Genomic DNA, 18801 nt, shown 5'->3' on the forward strand with positions numbered 1-18801 from the left:
CCCCACACCATGATGCCGGGAATTGGCCCTGTGTGCCTCGGTCGTATGCAGTCCTGATTGTGGTGCTCACCTGCACAGCGCCAAACACGCATACGACCATCATTGGCACCAAGGCAGAAGCGACTCTCATCACTGAAGACGACACATCTCCATTCGTCCCTCCATTCACGCCTGTCGCGACACCACTGGAGGCGGGCTGCACGATGTTGGGGCGTGAGCGGAAGACGGCCTAACGGTGTGCGGGACCGTAGCCCAGCTTCATGGAGACGGTTGCGAATGGTCCTCGCCGATACCCCAGGAGCAACAGTGTCTCTAATTTGCTGGGAAGTGGCGGTGCGGTCCCCTACGGCACTGCGTAGGATCCTACGGTCTTGGCGTGCATCCGTGCGTCGCTGCGGTCCGGTCCCAGGTCGACGGGCACGTGCACCTTCCGCCGACCACTGGCGACAACATCGATGTACTGTGGAGACCTCACGCCCCACGTGTTGACCAATTCGGCGGTACGTCCACCCGGCCTCCCGCATGCCCACTATACGCCCTCGCTCAAAGTCCGTCAACTGCACATACGGTTCACGTCCACGCTGTCGCGGCATGCTACCAGTGTTAAAGACTGCGATGGAGCTCCGTATGCCACGGCAAACTGGCTGACACTGACGGCGGCGGTGCACAAATGCTGCGCAGCTAGCACCATTCGACGGCCAACACCGCGGTTCCTGGTGTGTCCGCTGTGCCGTGCGTGTGATCATTGCTTGTACAGCCCTCTCGCAGTGTCCGGAGCAAGTATGGTGGGTCTGACACACCGGTGTCAATGTGTTCTTTTTTCCATTTCCAGGAGTGTATTTGAACAGTGATGTTGTAAGTGCACTGCAAATTACCAGCAGATACAAGGCAGCTAAAGCTGCACTCTCTTACAGTGTTTCATTAAAACACCAGAACAACTTCTATGTGAAATTTTGTATGAAAAGAAGATTGGTCCATAACACCTTTGCAATTTTGGAGACATCTGCAAGCAACAAGGGCCCTCATAGCACATCAGATGTTACACTGTGGTCCATTTGGATGCTACGATTAACTCCCTTACTTCAGTTCTTTTGAAGGAACAGGACATGATTGATATTAAGCTAAATTTGGCAGACAGACATTAGACAGTCGAACTGAGACAACTAGAAGCAATTGCAAGACACAACAATGCCTACACTTTGAATTTCAAATGAGCTGCAGAGATGCATCACCCTGCTCTTCACTGTAATCAGTAACAGCATGATAGCTGACATGGGTGCAGCCTTATCTTTGCTGGTTTCACATATAGTTCAGTAGCAGAGAGCACAATTGTTAAACTCCTTGTAGGTTCCAAAACTCCAACGGTGGACCACAATAGGCGCACTGGGCCGCCAAACGAAATCAAGGTGCCTACACAATGACAAAAAAAAGCCAAACCAGTTTGGCTATTCCTACACGAAATACCCAAGTCCTTGTCTCAATCAAATGTCAAAGAAGCAGTTCTTGGCAGATACAGGACAGGCAGTCAGTATCATCCTGGGGAGAGCACCATCAGCAACAGCAGGATCTTCACACACACACACAAATGACAGCAGCTAATGGCATGTCAGTGCAACAATTCAGAACTGTCAAATTAACAGCAGATCTCAGACTGACAACAAAGTGCACATAGTAGTTCATAATGGCAGACAAGTGTGAACTGATATTAGGAGCAAATTTCCTTCAGCATTTCCACCTTGTGCCAGACCTAGTGACAAAGTTCTTAGGCAAACCAATTGAGGTGAAATTGTACTTAGGTATGTCAGTTTGAAGGAAGAACTTCACACATGAATCTCCAAACTTCTCCTACAGCAGGCAAGTGAGCCACCTACTATCAGATATGAGCATGAGATACAAAGGAGTCAAGCGTGAAAGAATTCAACTGTCAGAGTAGAATGCAGCATTTAAAACTTCAATACGGACAGCAGAAGAAGAACTATGCAAGGCGCAAGCAGACCTCATGAAACTAAAATGTGAACTGCAATGGCACCATGTACTTCAGCACCAAACAAAATCAAGATGCCTACACAATGAGAAAAAATGCCAAACCAGCCCCCATTGTGTGATGCTCATATCAAACAGTCAGTGCAGCATTCAAAGTGTGTCATGCTCATATTAAACAAATGTTACATGGACAGGGTCTACAGCAGGCAGTCAAACACAATACTGTGCATTATATACACACTTCATCTGGAGTGCCGGAGCATTTTAAAATATGGTGCCTAGCACCAGATAGACTGTGTGCATCTAAAACTGGACAATGAGCTACTGCATGTGGAAATAGTGTAGCCACTGGACAGTTCATAGGTCTCACTCATATTTTTAGTAACGAAAAAGGATGGTTCATACAGACTTTATAGGGCCTATTGGGCTCTAAATGCATGGACAATAAGTGGTAGATATCCAATCACGAATATTCAAGACTTTTCCTATGTGTTGGCAGGTGCCACCTTTTTGAGTGTAATAGACTGCAAGAAAGCATATTTGTAAGTTCTTATGGTAAGTGGAAATGTGCAAAAATGGCTCCCATCACCTCTTTGAACTCTTAAGAGTTTTTGTTTATGCCGTACAGTTTAAAAAATGGAGCACAAACTTGGCAGTATTTCATTGACAAGTTATTACTCCAATTTACATTTTTATTTTCTTATCTAGATGACATTCTAGTTTTGTCAGCTTCCCCAGATGAATATGAGGAACATCTCTGCAAGGTTTTTAATGTGCTAGAACAGTGCAACATTATAATAAATGAAGACAATTGTCAGCTACGAAAGCGTGAAGTCATTTTGCTAGCTCATCTAGTAAATCAGGCCTCTGTGCCTCTCCAAGAATGTACAAAACTTTCGCAAGCTCCATCTAGTTACCAGGAACTGAGGAAATTACTAAGGACAGCGATCTTCCACAGGCATTATTTACCTCAGGTAGCAGCACTACTAGTACTGCTCACTGATGCTCTCACAGGAGAAAACAAACTGGGGAAACAACTGCTCAAGTGAACTCAAGCAATGCAAAGCATGTTTAATGACATTAACCTATGTTTAAATAGGCTGTTACATTAGAACATACGTTACCTGATGCTCATCTCTCATCAAAACTGATTTGAGTGATACAGCTACTGTGCAGTACTGCAGCAATGCAGAGACAGCAAGCAACAACCACTAATTTTTTTCCCCACAGAATTCATTCACTTTCTGACTATCCTCATTCTCTTGTTGCCCAAGGTTAGTTTATCAATGTTTGGAGTAAGTTAGTAACTTGGGTGGCTGATCACTTTTTCACAATACTTGCCATGCTGAGATAGTGACACACTGCAACAAGTGACAGGAACAGTCAAATTTAAAAAACCAGTTCTGTTAATAATAAAAATGCTCATCTTTTTTATCGCTCTTCTTTGTTGTACATTGATGGCTCATTGTGCATTTCCTTTCTGTGGTTTATCTTTCGATAATAATCTAGGGGATTATTGGGTTGATGTTTCAATAATAATATGAATTCTGGTGGACTTTCTTTAGAATTACACATATATTTTCTGTCATTTCCCTTCACGATACAAATAAATAAAATACACATAACTCATTCTCCATCCTTGCACTTCAAACTCATACAGCCATCTGCACAGAAGAACAACAAATACACCTCTAACAATATGCAGCAAATATACTGCTATCATATATCAATCTATTTAAGCAAAGCAATCTTTGGAACATACATTTCATAAATAAAATACAATTAATTGTCTATCTTCTTTTAGAAGACCATGATCATCATTGTAATAACATTAAATATTTATAAATGTTGACGTTTAAACATTTTAGCAAAGTATTTAGTAGTGGATTTTTGATTTCTATGTCTTCAATGCGGTACCATTCACTTCATATGATAGCCCTTCAAAAATTTTGAAAGCATAAAATGCAAGAAAAATTTTGATACAACATAATAAAATAAAACTGGTTATGCCAACAAGTTCTGGACTATAACAAATCAATATTCAACGGTTATTCATTACAGGATATACAGTATTTTGACTCCCTTAGCATCACCACTTCATTCAAATGAGGTCAAGAACAAAATTTAGCTTTACTGAGCTCTTTCCTCTAATCTTCAGCATTCTTCTGTAGCACCACATTTTGAAAGCTTCTATTCTCTTCTTGTCCAAACTATTTATAGTCCATGTTTCACTTCCATACATGGCTACACTCCATACAAATACTTTCAGAAACGACTTCCTGACACTTAAATCTATACCCGATGTTAACAAATCTCTCTTCTTCAGAAACGCTTTCCTTGCCATTGCCAGTCTACATTTTATATCCTCTCTACTTCGACCATCATCAATTATTTTGCACCCCCAAATAGCAAAACTCCTTTACTACTTTAAGTGTCTCATTTCCTAATCTAATTCCCTCAGAATCACCCGACTTAATTTGACTACATTCCATTATCCTCATTTTGCTTTTGTTGATGTTCATCTTATACCCTCCTTTCAAGACACTGTCCATTCTGTTCAACTGCTCTTCCAAGTCCTTTGCTATCTCTGATAGAATAACAATGTCGTCGGTGAACCTCAAAGTTTTTATTTCTTCTTCATGGATTTTAATACCTACTCCAAACTTTTCTTTCGTTTCCTTTACTGCTTGCTCAATATACAGATTGAATAGCATCGGGGAGAGGCTACAACCCTGACTCACTCCCTTCCCAACCACTGCTTCCCTTTCATGTCCCTCGACTCTTATAACTGCCATCTGCTTTCTGTACAAATTGTAAATAGCCCTTCGCTCCCTGTATTTTACCCCTGCCACCTTCAGAATTTGAAAGAGAGTATTACAGTCAACATTGTCAAATGCTTTCTCTAATTCTACAAATGCTAGAAATGTAGGTTTGCCTTTCCTTAATCTTTCTTCTAAGATAAGTCATAAGGCCAGTATTGCCTCACGTGTTCCAATATTTCTACGGAATCCAAACTGATCTTCCCCGAGGTTGGCTTCTACCAGTTTTTCCATTCATCTGTAAAGAATTCGCATTAGTATTTTGCAGCTGTGACTTATTAAACTGATAGTTCGGTAATTTTCACATCTGTCAACACCTGCTTTCTTTGGGATTTGAATTATTATATTCTTCTTGAAATCTGAGGGTATTTCTCCTGTCTCATACATCTTGCTCACCAGATGGAGGAGTTTTGTCATTGCTGGCTCTCCCAAGGCCGTCAGTAGTTCTAATGGAATGTTGTCTACTCCCGGGGCCTTGCTTCAACTCAGGTCTTTCAGTGCTCTGTCAAACTCTTAACGCAGTATCATATCTCCCATTTCATCTTCATCTACATCCTCTTCCATTTCCAAAATACTGTCCTCAAGTACCTCGCCCTTATATAGACCCTCTATATACTTCTTCCACCTTTCTGCTTTCTCTTCTTTGTTTAGAACTGGGTTTCCATCTGAGCTCTTGATATTCATACAAGTGGTTCTCTTTTCTCCAAAGGTCTCTTTAATTTTCCTGTAGGAGTATCTATCTTACCCCTAGTGAGATAAGCCTCTACATCCTTACATTTGTCCTCCAGCCATCCCTGCTTAGCCATTTTGCACTTCCTATAAATCTCATTTTTGCGACATTTGTGTTCCTTTTTGCCTGCTTCATTTACTGCATTTTTATATTTTCTTCTTTCATCAATTAAATCAATATTTCTTCTGTTACCCAAGGATTTCTACTAGCCCTTGTCTTTTTACCTACTTGATCCTCTGCTGCCTTCACTACTTCATCCCTCAGAGCTACCGATTCTTCTTCTAATGTATTTCTTTCCCTCATTCCTGTCAATTGTTTCCTTATGCTCTCTCTGAAACTCTGTACAACCTCTGGTTTAGTCAGTTTATCCAGGTCCCATCTCCTAAAATTCTCACCTTTTTGCAGTTTCTTCAGTTTTAATCTACAGTTCATAACCAATAGTTTGTGGTCAGAGTCCACATCTGCCCCTGGAAATGTCTTACAATTTAAAATTTGGTTCCTAAATCTCTGTCTTACCATTATATAATCTATCTGATACCTTCTAGTATCTCCAGGATTTTGAACCAAGTATTAACTATGATTAAGTTTATGCTCTGTGCAAAATTCTACCAGGCGGCTTCCTTTTGCATTTCTTCCCCCCAATCCATATTCACCTACCATGTTTCCTTCTCTCCCTTTTCCTTCTCTCGAATTCCAGTCACCCATGACTATTAAATTTTCTTCTCCCTTCACTACCTGAATAATTTCTTTTATCTCATCATACATTTCATCAATTTCTTCATCATCTGCAGAGCTAGATGGCATATAAACTTGTACTACTGTAGTAGGTGTGGGCTTCATGCCTATCTTGGCCACAATAATGCATTCACTATGCTGTTTGTAGTAGCTTACCCACACTCCTATTTTTTTTATTCATTATTAAACTTACTCCTGTATTACCCCTATTTGATTTTGAAATTATAACCCTGTATTCACCTGACCAAAAGTCTTGTACCTCCTGCCACTGAACTCCACTAATTCCCGCTTTATCTAACTTTAACCTATCCATTTCCCTTTTTAAATTTTCTAACCCTCCTGCCCAATTAAGGGATCTGACATTCCACGCTCCGATCCGTAGAACGCCAGTTTTCTTTCTCCTGATAACGGCGTCCTCTTGAGTAGTCCCCACCTGGAGATCCGATTGGGGGACTATTTACCTCCGGAATACTTTACCCAAGAGGACGCCATCATCATTTAACCATACAGTAAAGCTGCATGCCCTTCGCAGTACCAGCACAGCAAGGCCGTTTTGGTTATTGTTACAAGGCCAGATCAGTCAATCATCCAGACTGTTGCCCCTGTATATATCCATACACAATACCATAAATATATGGGATAAACAAAGGGATGGTACACATAATAGTGATTTTATTGTATTAGCATGGCAGTAGAACTTGAATTTAATGAGAATGTCCGTATAGTAATATTTATAAATCCTTCTTTAATAGGTGAAATATATTGATTGATAATGCCCTATGATAAAAAGAATAACATCTTAGTTCATATAGAGTTATTTGAAGTGTTTTTTTAAAGGAAATATAGCAAAATGCTTTAGATTACAGGACAAAATTAATGTAGCCAGTTAGCAACTTAATCCTTTTTCTCATAACACCAATGGAATGGCTTTGTAACAACGTTTTGCAATGTCTTGCTTCTAAATTTACCTTTTTTTCAAAATGTTTAACCCACAGCATATAAAAATATGCTATAAGAAAAATTATTTCTTGCTATATTTTGGAAGAAGTTTTTTTTCCACAACAGGGCAGATGCTACAAGGGTAGTACTGTCGGATAGTATCATTCACAGAAGTTGTGGTGGCATAATTAGGATGGACTACAGATAGAAAAGAGTAAAAAAAATTGAGAAGCACAGTGGGTACAGAACACAGATAGGAAAGAGTTAGAATAGAGTGCACCAGAAATTAAGAATGGATACATCCAGCTAGAGAAGGCACCACTCGCCATGTGGTGTGCCTATCAAAGTCAGCAGACACCCTACCTATTCCATGGCAAAATTATCAATTTTTATCACTCATGAGGAGGATTACGGGGTTGGTTGCACCAATAATCACACCCATTTAGCAATACTTCATTTATTAACCTTAACACATACAAGGATTACAAAGAATTGAACTGAACATGGTGAAACAGCCAAAGATAATGCTTAGAGTCCAAAGATGAATGCATATCATTGTTGGTGTCGGTTTTCCTCGGCGCCCCACATAGCCCACATAGCTCCCCCCCCCCCCCCCCCCCTCGCCCCCTCGCCCCCTCGCTATAGAGAGGACAGGAGGCGGGGGGGGGGGGGGGGGGTTACTATGGCATTGGCAAAGGTCAGCCCGACTGCATCGTCGAGGAGCTGTGTGGGTAGATGTCGTGAAGGAAGGTTCGGCCCCTGAACCTGGAAGTCATTGAAGCGCGCCAGGTGTCATACTGGGCGTGCTGGTCGTACGGGGACAGGTAGGCTGGCGGTTTGCGGGTGGAACGGAGCGACGGTGACAATGTCTCTGGTGGGTGTGGCAAACACACGAAGCATGTCCAGGTCGATGTTGGGCGGGAGGGGAACACATTTCACCAGGTGGCAGGGAATGGCGAAGGTTGTGTCATGAGCACTGGATGAAGAGAAACACATGATGAACAGTGTATAATCGCGCAGTATTATTGAGGTGTCGTGGATTATGTCTGGGGGGATAGGCACAAACACCTCCAGCAAGGGCACATTCAAGACGGGGGGGGGGGGGGGGGGCGTGAGAAACCTCGACAGGCGAAGGCAGGCGACGGTGGAGAGGTTGAAGGGACCGGTGGCGAGGGTGTTATCGTAGGTAAGCACGACATGGGGAGCATGTGGGCATTTGACGGAGTGCGTGAGACCAGAGCAGAGGGTGAGGTCGGAGGAGAGCTCGACGATTGGAGCTGGAAGTCACTCGACGGAGTGTGTGAGACCGGCATAATAATAATAATAATAATAATAATAATAATAATAGTAAAGATTTTATTGTCTTTAGGCCATTACAGCAATTGACAACATCAAATGAAGTTACAATTTATAATACAGTGTGATAAGGTATTGACTACTGAAATATTTTAGCTTATATTACAATAAATGTACAGTGGGTCATCTGTTGGATTACTGCATTTTACAGTTGAAGAATTCATTAATATCATAGAACGGGTGGGAAATAAACCATTCCTGCAGTCTTTCTTTGAATGTATGTTCAGGAAGATCCTGTATAGCATGTGGCATCTTATTAAATAATTTGTGCCCTGTGACTTCATAGCAAATTATTGATTTTGATAATCTGTGGTAAGGCGTGTATATGTGTTTGATGCTTCTTGTATTGTAACAATGTACATTTTCTCTACATTTCACATCTTGTAGGTTCTTCTTCGTAAAGATTAAGACATTGTATATATAGAGGTTTATTACTGTCATAATTTTTTGTTTAGTAAATAAGGGTTTGCAGTGAGCCTTATGTGAAGAATTTGTAATTATCCTAATGGCTTTCTTCTGCAACAATAGGATGTCATGTATATGACTACAGTTACCCCACAAGATAATGCCATAGGATATTATACTTTGGAAAAATGCAAAATAAGATGAACTGATGTATGTTTCAGGTACACAATTTCTGAGTTGTCTTAATAAATAAATTACCCTAGATAGCTTACTACTAATATAGTCTACATGTTGGCCCCAGGATAACTTTTCGTCTAAATAAACTCCCAGGAATTTAACAGAACTAGGGTCATCAGATAGTGGCTTGTCTCTTAGAGTGAAGATTATCTGCCGAGTTTTATTTTCATTTAGCAGGAAACCATTTGCTGTGAACCAATATGCTGCGTGGGTGAGTGTATTTTCAGCACAGGTTTTAAGATCATTAAGACCGTTATTGCTATGAAGAAAAGTCGTATCATCTGCATACAATACAGTGGTGGATCTAATAAACAAGGGGAGGTCATTGATCATTATCAGAAACAGGAAGGGCCCCAATACAGATCCCTGAGGCACACCTACCTTAACATTTCCTATGTTTGACATTTCCTTACCAACACAAACTACCTGTTTACAGTTGTTGAGATAAGCTTTTAATAGTCTGAGACTGTTTCCTTTGATGCCGTAGAATTCTAGTTTCTCTAGTAGTGGCGTGTGCTCAACACAGTCGAAGGCCTTGCTTAGGTCACAGAACAAGACCTGAGCAAAGCCTTTGATCTCAAAAACTTTGAGGATGTAACTGACTAACGTGTTGATTGCATCAATGGTCGGCAGATTCTTCCTAAACCTGTATTGCGTAGCATTAGTTATTCCTAGATTCTCAAAGTGAGATGATAATAGTTGGTACATGATGCATTCTATCACCTTGGAGAATGCGGGTACTATTGAAATAGGCCTGTAGCTAGATGGAGAGTCTTTATCTCCCTATTTGTATACTGGGACGATCCTAGACAGTTTTAACTCATCAGAAAAATATCCCTCAAGTAAGCACTTGTTTATGCAATGGGTTAAAGGGTACAGAATGCAATCACACACTTTTTTTAGCAGGTTGCATGATATGCCATATATATCTAAGCTATCAGATGATTTCAGTTGTTTTATGACCCCTTGTACAAATCTAGGCGATACTTCAGAGAAGGTTAGCATGCTTGTATTTAGTGACTGTCTACCACAATTTTGGGAGAGTAACTCTGATGGACTAATGTCTGGTTTGATACTTGCATCTCCTATTTCTTTCACTGAATTAATAAAAAACTCATTGAGTGTTGGAGGTGGGATATTAATTTTGTCTTTTTTAGTATCTGTGGCAGCACTGTTAATTACTTTCCAAGCGGTTTTGCATTTATTGGTGGAATTATGTATGCTGTTGGCGTTGTAGGTTTTTTTGGCTTGCAGGATGGCTTTTTTGTATTCATTCCTGCATTCCACATAGGCTGATTTGGCATAGTCAGACTTCATACTATTGTATATGTTGTACAGTAACAAAACTTGTTTCTTTAGATCTGTCAGCTGTTTAGTGTACCATATATTTTGTCTGTTTTGAGATCTGGATTTGTGGCTGCTGTCCATTATTTTGATTTTCTTTATGGGAATACTATGGTTAAATAGGGTCAAGAATGCATTAAAAAATCTATCAAATATTATTTTGGCTGGCAGGTCATTACTTGATGTGTAATGTCCATCAACACTACAATGGCCAAACCAGTCTCCGTCAGCAAGGGAATTACAAAATGTGTTAATTTTATCCTCAGTTACGGGTCTGGTAATCACAGCTGTTTGCATTGCTCCTGTTGACGGGAATTTTACTTGCATAATTTAGAGATACAGAGTCATGGTCAGAGAATCGGAACACTACAACTTCACATGTGTTTTCAGTGGTCTTGAAGATTACAAAGATGTTATCTAAACATGCTTTGTTTCTTGTGGGCCTGTTATTGACATGACGTAAATTGTATTGTCTTAGTAAGTTTTCCAGATCTGCAACACTACCCTTACATTTAGTAACATCTAAATCATCATTCAAATCACCTCCTATTGCAATATTATAGTGTAGCCATTTAATATTACTTAATTCACTCAATAGCATGTCCATTTTTTCTAAAAATATGTTAATGCTTCCCTTTGGTGATCTGTACATGGATACTACTATTAGCTTATGACTATTAATGATTATACCCGTAACTTCAAAGTGCTGTTCATCACACAAGGAATTTAGGTGTAGTTTGGTTATTGTACAATTGAGTGACTGGTTGGAATAAATTGCCACACCACCTCTAATGTGCTCTTTCCTACAGTAGCTATTTACTATACTAAAATTGTCAAATTTGGTAACTGCAAGTTCATTCTCATTAGCCCATTGTTCACTCAGACAAAAAATATCAAACTGGTTATCAAGACCAAACTCATTTCTTTATCTTTCAGTCCTTGAATGTTAAGGTAACATATTTTAAGATCCTTGCTCTTATTGCTTAAACACTGAACACTATGGTGATTGGTTTTCAAACCTTCGACAAGGCTTATCTTTTGGATTTCTGCCTCTTGTTGCCTTTTACTAAAAAATTGTTCACTTGGAGTGGTAGCACATCTACTGTTGTATGCCTACTCTTCCCTCCTTGTGATGATATTGTAGATGAGGCTGCTACTACAGGAATTGATGGAACTGATGTTATGGTGTGTGGAGGCACTGTTGTGGCATCTGGTGACTGAGGAGATAAGGTTGTTGCTTCTTCTTCTGCTACTGTTGAATCTTACTGATGGAGTGTGATAGGTACTGCTGCTGCTGCTGCTGTTGTTGTAGGCATTGTTGTGGCAACTGGTGACAGTGGATATTTGGATGGTGCTTCATCTTCTGCTGCTGTTGAATCCTGTAGATGAAGTGTGGTAGGTACTGCTGCTGCAGCATTTGTTATGTGTGTAGGTACAATTGCTGCTTTCACCTATACTGCTGCAATAGAAATAACCATTTCTTCAGGCTCTGCTTGCGTCAAGCAAGAAACTGGAAGAGCAGCAATTACTTCTTGGCTGTCAGATGCTTTCAGTATCATGCTGATGTTTTGGCACAGAATCTTCTTGCCTCTGTTATGAAGGTGCATGCCATGTCTCGTGTAACAGTCACTTTGCAAGGAGTCCATACTGATAAAATACGCATTTTGGTAGGCACTGCAAATCTTTGAGTATTGCCTGTTTGCTTTTATGATTTCCACATTCACACATGACCATTCTGAAAGGTCATGCCTATGTGGAATTCCGACTACAAAAACTGGTTTCTCTTCTGTTGAATTTAGTATTGCCTTAAGGTTTTGTGTTGCACTGTGGAGATCATTTTTATATACATTATTGGCTCCAACTATGACGACAATATGATGATCATTTTCAGTTTCTGTGTTTCGTAGAGGGCGAGGTTGGAGGAGAGCTCGACAATTGGAGCTGGAACTCACTTGATCGAGTGTGTAAGTCCGACGTGGAGGGAGTGGCCGGAGCATCGTGAGCCATGACAGTGAGTGGCGTGGTCGTGGACTGAAGGGGGTAGAAGAAGGCTCAACATGAGCAGGCTTAAGTCTGTTGAGAGAGACTGTAAGAGCTGAATCTTTCATCTGGATGTCATAGGTGTTGGCTGAGCACCGGAGAACTCGGTACGGGCTGGTATATGGAGGTTGGAGGGGAGCACAGGCAGTGTCATCTCAGAGCATGATGTACTTGCAATTGTCCTGAGAATTTGGGACGTGAACCTTAGGGTGGGAATGGCTGGCAGGCAGAGGGATATGGAGGTTGACGAAGTGGCGTCTGACGCGGTCCACGAAGGAAGGTAAGTCAGACTGAGGGAGAGAAGCGGAAGGGCTCACAAGTTTGCCAGTGAGAACAATGTTCTGGCCATACACGAACTCGGCTATTGTGCCTTTGAGGTCTTCCTTATAGATCACATGAATTCTGAGTAGCACAAGGGGCAGGGCCTCCATCCATAGAGAGTCATGGCATCGAAGAGCTGCCTTGAACGTGCGGTGCCAGCCCTCGACTAGCCCGTTACTGCGCGGGTGATATGCTGTGGTATGGATGCACCAGATGCCGCAAATGTTACAAATCCCTTTGAACAGGGCTGACTCAAATTGTCTGCCCTGGGCAGTCGTGATGATAGCTGGATATCTGAAACGCGATACGAGTGCCGACAATGTCAATATGAATATGCTGGAAACACCCAGGAGGGATCGAAAAGGCACCGAGCGGGGTAAAGTGTGCTTGTGTACTTTGCAGCATTGGCACGCGATGCAGGAGTGTGCGCATTGCTGGCAGTTCTTGTTCACATTTCTCTGCACAAAGCGCTACGCTATGAGGTGGGGGGACGCACGAACACCGGGGTGGGCTAAATTATGCAATGCGTTGAAGACAGCTTGATGGAGCATGGTTGGGATGAGGGGGCGTAATGTGCCTGTACTGTCGTCGCATCAGATCTCACCAGAAATGCCAGGGAAAGTGGTGTGGACGAAGTGTAGTGAAGAAGTAGAGTCTGAAATCAGGTTTTGTGTTTCCTCGTCGGCAGGTTGGAGGTTAGGCAGTTCAGAGAGATCTAACAGCAAATGGACGGCGTCGACTCGTGAAAGGAAATCAGCAACTATATTGTCAGCACCCTTTATGTGTCTGACATCGGTGGTGAACTGAGATATGAAGTCCATGTATCTGAAGCGGAGAGGAGGCAGGTCAGCTGGCGGGTTTTTAATGGCCGCAGCCAGGGGTTTGTGGTCCGTTAAAACATACAAAGGGTGTCCCTCAATGTCAGTCTTAAAATGCTTAATTGCTTCATAGACCACGAGCAACTCCCTGTCAAACGCGGAATATTTCCGTTGTGCATTGGTGAGCTTGAGCGAGAAGAACTGCAGAGGCGAAGTTTGGCCGCCAATTGTCTAGCTAACGACAGCGCCAATGGCAGTATCACTCACGTCTGTGGTGATGAAAAGTTGCGCAATGGGATGAGGATGCGCGATGGTGCAGGCCTCGGCAAGAAGATTTTTGAGGGCAGTGAAAGAGTCAGTCATAGCAGGGGTCAATGGAACGAGCCAAGATCCAGAAGTGTTGGTGCCAGCCAAGGCATCCGTCAGTAGAGCCTGAATCTCTACAGCCCATGGTAAATGTCGGCGATAATAATTAACTGTCCCCAGAAAGCGCTGGAGCACTTTGAATGACGAAGATCTGGGTAGGTTTAGTATTGTTTGTACTTTCTAAGGGGGTGGTGAAATACCGTCGGCAGAGACCCAAAAACGAAGAAAAGTTACAGTGAGTTGATGTAGCTGCAATTTTTCCTGGTTGGTCTCGATGTACATAACAGTTTGCACATGTCAAATGTTGTCCTCGATGGAGGAGCTGAACACAAGAATGTCATCAAGATATGCAAAGCAGAATTTTAGGTCGAATAGCATTTCATTGATGAAGTGTTGCCAGGTCTGGGTTGCGTTTTTCAGACCGAAGGGCATGAATCAAAACTGAAATAACCTGTTCGGGATGGTGATTGTTGTCTTCTCGATGTCTTCAGGTGCCATGGGGATCTGGTGGTAGGCCCGTTTGCAATAAATGACAGAGAATGTGGTCACACCTGCGAGGGAACTGGTAAAGTCGGCAATGTTGGGTATGGGGTAGGTGTCCATAATTGTTCATGCGTTTAGTCGACGGTAGTCTCTGGACATCCACCAGGACCCGTCTTTCTTGGATGTCATATGTATGGACATAGACCAACTACTGGCAGAGGGTGCAATGACGCCGGAGCTTAGTAGTTCAGAAATCTGATTTTTAAGGTCAGAGAGGTGCTCGGGACAAAGTCGACATGGTTTACTGGAGATCAGGGGAAGTGGCAAGAGGCGAAGCTTGTGAATTGTGCCATTGGTGACGACGGAAATGTTGCTGGCAGCACGGGAGGCGGCTTTTTACAATGTGTGGTGGGCAGGGCAGGCGAGGTGTGGTCGTGATGTTCGGAGGCACTCGGTGGATCCGACAGGAGCTGAGGCGGCAAAGTGTCCCAGGAGTGAACGCGACAAGATGGCCACCAGCCTGAAGCAGTGGCACCGTGGTCGGGTGAGCTTGGTAGAGCCATTGTCAAAATGGCTCTGAGCACTATGGGACTTAACTTCTGTGGTCATCAGTCCCCTAGAACTTTGAACTACTTAAACCTAACTAACCTAAGGACATCACACACATCCATGCCTGAGGCAGGATTCGAACCTGCGACCGTAGCAGAGCCATTGTCAAAGGGGGCGGTGTGGCAGCACGGTCGCTGGCGAAACGCTTGGTGCGAGTGCCCTGAGATCGTGCACGCCAAGCTGAGTCAGCATGTCTTATGGAAGAACAACAGGAAGAACCGCAGGAACTTTTAATACGTTATGCTCATGTTTTTGAATGAGGCGGCCCTGGCATAATCAAAGAATACAAATACAAAATGGAAGTGTGGACAAAACCTTTTGCTTTTCATCTTACCCCATTCCATAAGGAGGCGCTGTGAGGAGAGAGATAAATAGAATGCTACACTGGGAAATAATACAACCATCCTTATCTCCATACTGGAGCTCCATTTTGGCCATTAGCAAATCAGATGGTAGTGCCCACCTCATGTGCTTGGCGCACGAGGAATAAATAAAATTATTGTGCCTGTCAGGATGTGGCCTGACAACCTGGAACAACATCATCTAAAATTCTGTAACGTTAAGTTCCTCACCACAATAGATCTCTGAGCCTCGTAGTGAAAAAAAGCACTACATGAAGATAAGCCATAAATACAGTGCCTTTGTATGTGGGGAGAGAAGCTACATTCTTCCTTTTGCCTTAAAGGTCAGTGCAGGCAGACTTATTTCTGCTCTGATCGAGTCTTAGGACCTGAACTGTTAAATAGAGTCATTGTGTGTGCTGACGATTTACTGATTGCTACCCCCATGTGGTCAGAACACTTCTGGCTCTTGGCTCAAGCCCTGTATAGGTTTTCAGAATACGGAGTCACATCCAAACTAATGAAGCCACGTTATGGCAAGGAAAGGGTTTAATTAATTAATTAATTAATTAATTCCTTACTTACTCCTCAGTTCTGCAGCCCTTGAAGGGCCTTGGCCTGCATCAGAATATCCTGCCATTCTCGCCAGCCCATGGCTTTCCATCTCCATCCTCTGACACCAGCTTTTTCATGTCTTCTTCAATTCCATCCACCCATCTCGCTCCTTCCATTGTTTGCCTCCAGCCTCCCCATCAAAAAACTTCTTACATGTTCTGTCTTCTCCATTATGACCATGTATCCTACCCACCGTAGTCTTCTTATTTTAGTGGTAGTGACAATATCAGATTCTTCAAAAAGTTGTTATAATTCTGCATTTGTATGTATGTGCCAACCTTCTTGATCTTATATTGGGCCATATATTTTATGTAGAACCTTTCTCCCCCAAATTCTAATGATCCTATCCCCATTTGCAGTCATGGTCCACATCTTGGCACCATACATAACAACTGGTCTTATAATTGTTTTGTAGATGAAGATTTTAGATTGTTGTGACAGAAGCAAGCTTTGAAGTATGGGTAGTGCGGCAAAGTAGTGTCTGTTTCCTGTGGCTATTCTAGCTTTCACCTCACTGCGATGTCATTTGTCTCTGTGATAGTCAATCCTAGGTACTTCTAGCCCCTCACCCTTTCAAACTCCTTGTTGGCTATCCTGAGATTTGGTAGGTTTCGGTGGTTGGTCATTGTCATATATTTGGTCTTTTCAACATTGACTGCCAGGCCAAGTTCCCTTGGAGCTCTCTCCAGTTGTTGATAGGTATCGGTCAACACAGCAGTGTTTTGTGCGAGTAATACCACATTGTCTGCATAGGATAGGTACTGCAGTGAAGGATTAAAAATGGTTCTTCCTCTATTTAACCCTATCTAACTTATGATTCTTTCTAGGAAGAGATTTAATAGCAGTGAGGAGATACTGTTACCCTGTCTCAGTCGCTTCTTCAGTTCCACTTCTCTGGAGATTTCACCCTGTATTTTTACTTTACAGTTGGTTTGACTGAGGTTCATCATAGTAAGTTTAATGAGCTTCTCGGGTACTCCTGTGTCTCCCACTACAGTGCACAATGCCACTCTTGAGATGCTATCATAGGGTTGTTTAAAATCGATATAAAGCTGGTGTATGTTTATTTGATGTTCATAACATTTTTCAAGTAGTATGTGTAATATGAATATTTGGTCAGCTGATGTTTCCTTAGACACATAATACCACGTCAAGCCTACTTCCAGACCCTAAGAAGCTCGATGCTGTCACACACAATCCTGTAACTAAAAATAAGAAACAGTTGAAAGTGTGGTGTCACCGCCAGACACCACACTTGCTAGGTGGTAGCCTTTAAATTGGCCGCGATCCGTTAGTATGCGTCGGACCCGCGTGTCGCCACTATCAGTGATTGCAGACCAAGCGCCTCCACACGGTAGGTCTAGAGAGACTTCCTAGCACTCACCCCAGTTGTACAACCGACTTTGCTAGCGATGGTTCACTGACAAAATATACACTCATTTGCCGAGATGATAGTTAGCATAGCCTTCAGCTACATCATTTGCTACGACCTAGCAAGGCGCCAGTACCAGTTACTATTGATTCTGTAATCATGTACCGTCAAGAGCGATGTTCACCATTCATGGATTAAAGTTAAGTATTCCACCAGCTACATTTAATGTTGTGGATTGGCAGGAGAGCCAACCCCGTGTTATTAGAGGAAGCCGAAAGGCACGCGTTTTAGCTCACGCAGGCTGGCGTGAGGTCTGGAACAGGACAAGGAAATTAGACTTTAGAAAAAATAGACGTAGCTGGTGGAATACTTAACTTTAATCCATAATTGGTGAACATCACTCTTGACGATACATGATTCACAGTATCAATAGTAACTGGTAATGGCGCCTTGCTAGGTCGTAGCAAATGACGTAGCTGAAGGCTATGCTAACTATCGTCTCGGCAAATGAGAGCGTATTTTGTCAGTGAACCATCGCTAGCAAAGTCGGTTGTACAACTGGGGCGAGTGCTAGGAAGTCTCTCTAGACCTGCCGTGTGGCGGCGCTCGGTCTACAATCACTGATAGTGGCGATGTATACTAACGGACCGCGGCCGATTTAAAGGCTACCACCTAGCAAGTGTGGTGTCTGGCGGTGACACCACAGTTTCACCGACATGTAACACAGCTCGATGAAACTGGGGCCATAAGTAGCAAAAACTGCTACATTATTGCTCAGGAGGTAAAAGAAAGAAATACGCAATGAGGCGAACAGAAATAAAATTTTTATTCATAGACAATTGTTACACTTAAGTCGCTCCGATTCATGATGGTTTTCTGAACATTACGAAGGATGGCACATGGTGTGATCACCATAGACGGCCTGCATCCTCTGCAGCATCGTCCCATGCTGGCCACAAGCTTGGTAAGGAGTTCTCGTGGTAGGGTATTCCTTTCCTCCATCAGCGCAGGTGACAACTGTTGGATAGTCATTGGTGCATGTGGACATACTGAAGTGCGCCTCCGCAATGCATCCAACACATGTTCGATGGAATTTAAGGCGGGAGAACCATCAGACCATTTGCCGAATATCCCTGTCGTTCCAGAAGCTCCTCCAGCTTCCCTTTTGGATGCGGATGCAAATTGTCATTCATAAAATAAAGTCAGGGTCGAATACACCCCTAAAAAGACGCACGTAGGGAAGGACTACAGTGTCGCAATAGCATTGACAGTTGACTGTGTCATGTTC

This window comes from Schistocerca americana, chromosome 3 (assembly GCF_021461395.2).
Source record: "Schistocerca americana isolate TAMUIC-IGC-003095 chromosome 3, iqSchAmer2.1, whole genome shotgun sequence".
In the NCBI taxonomy this organism is placed as follows: Eukaryota; Metazoa; Arthropoda; class Insecta; order Orthoptera; family Acrididae; genus Schistocerca; species Schistocerca americana.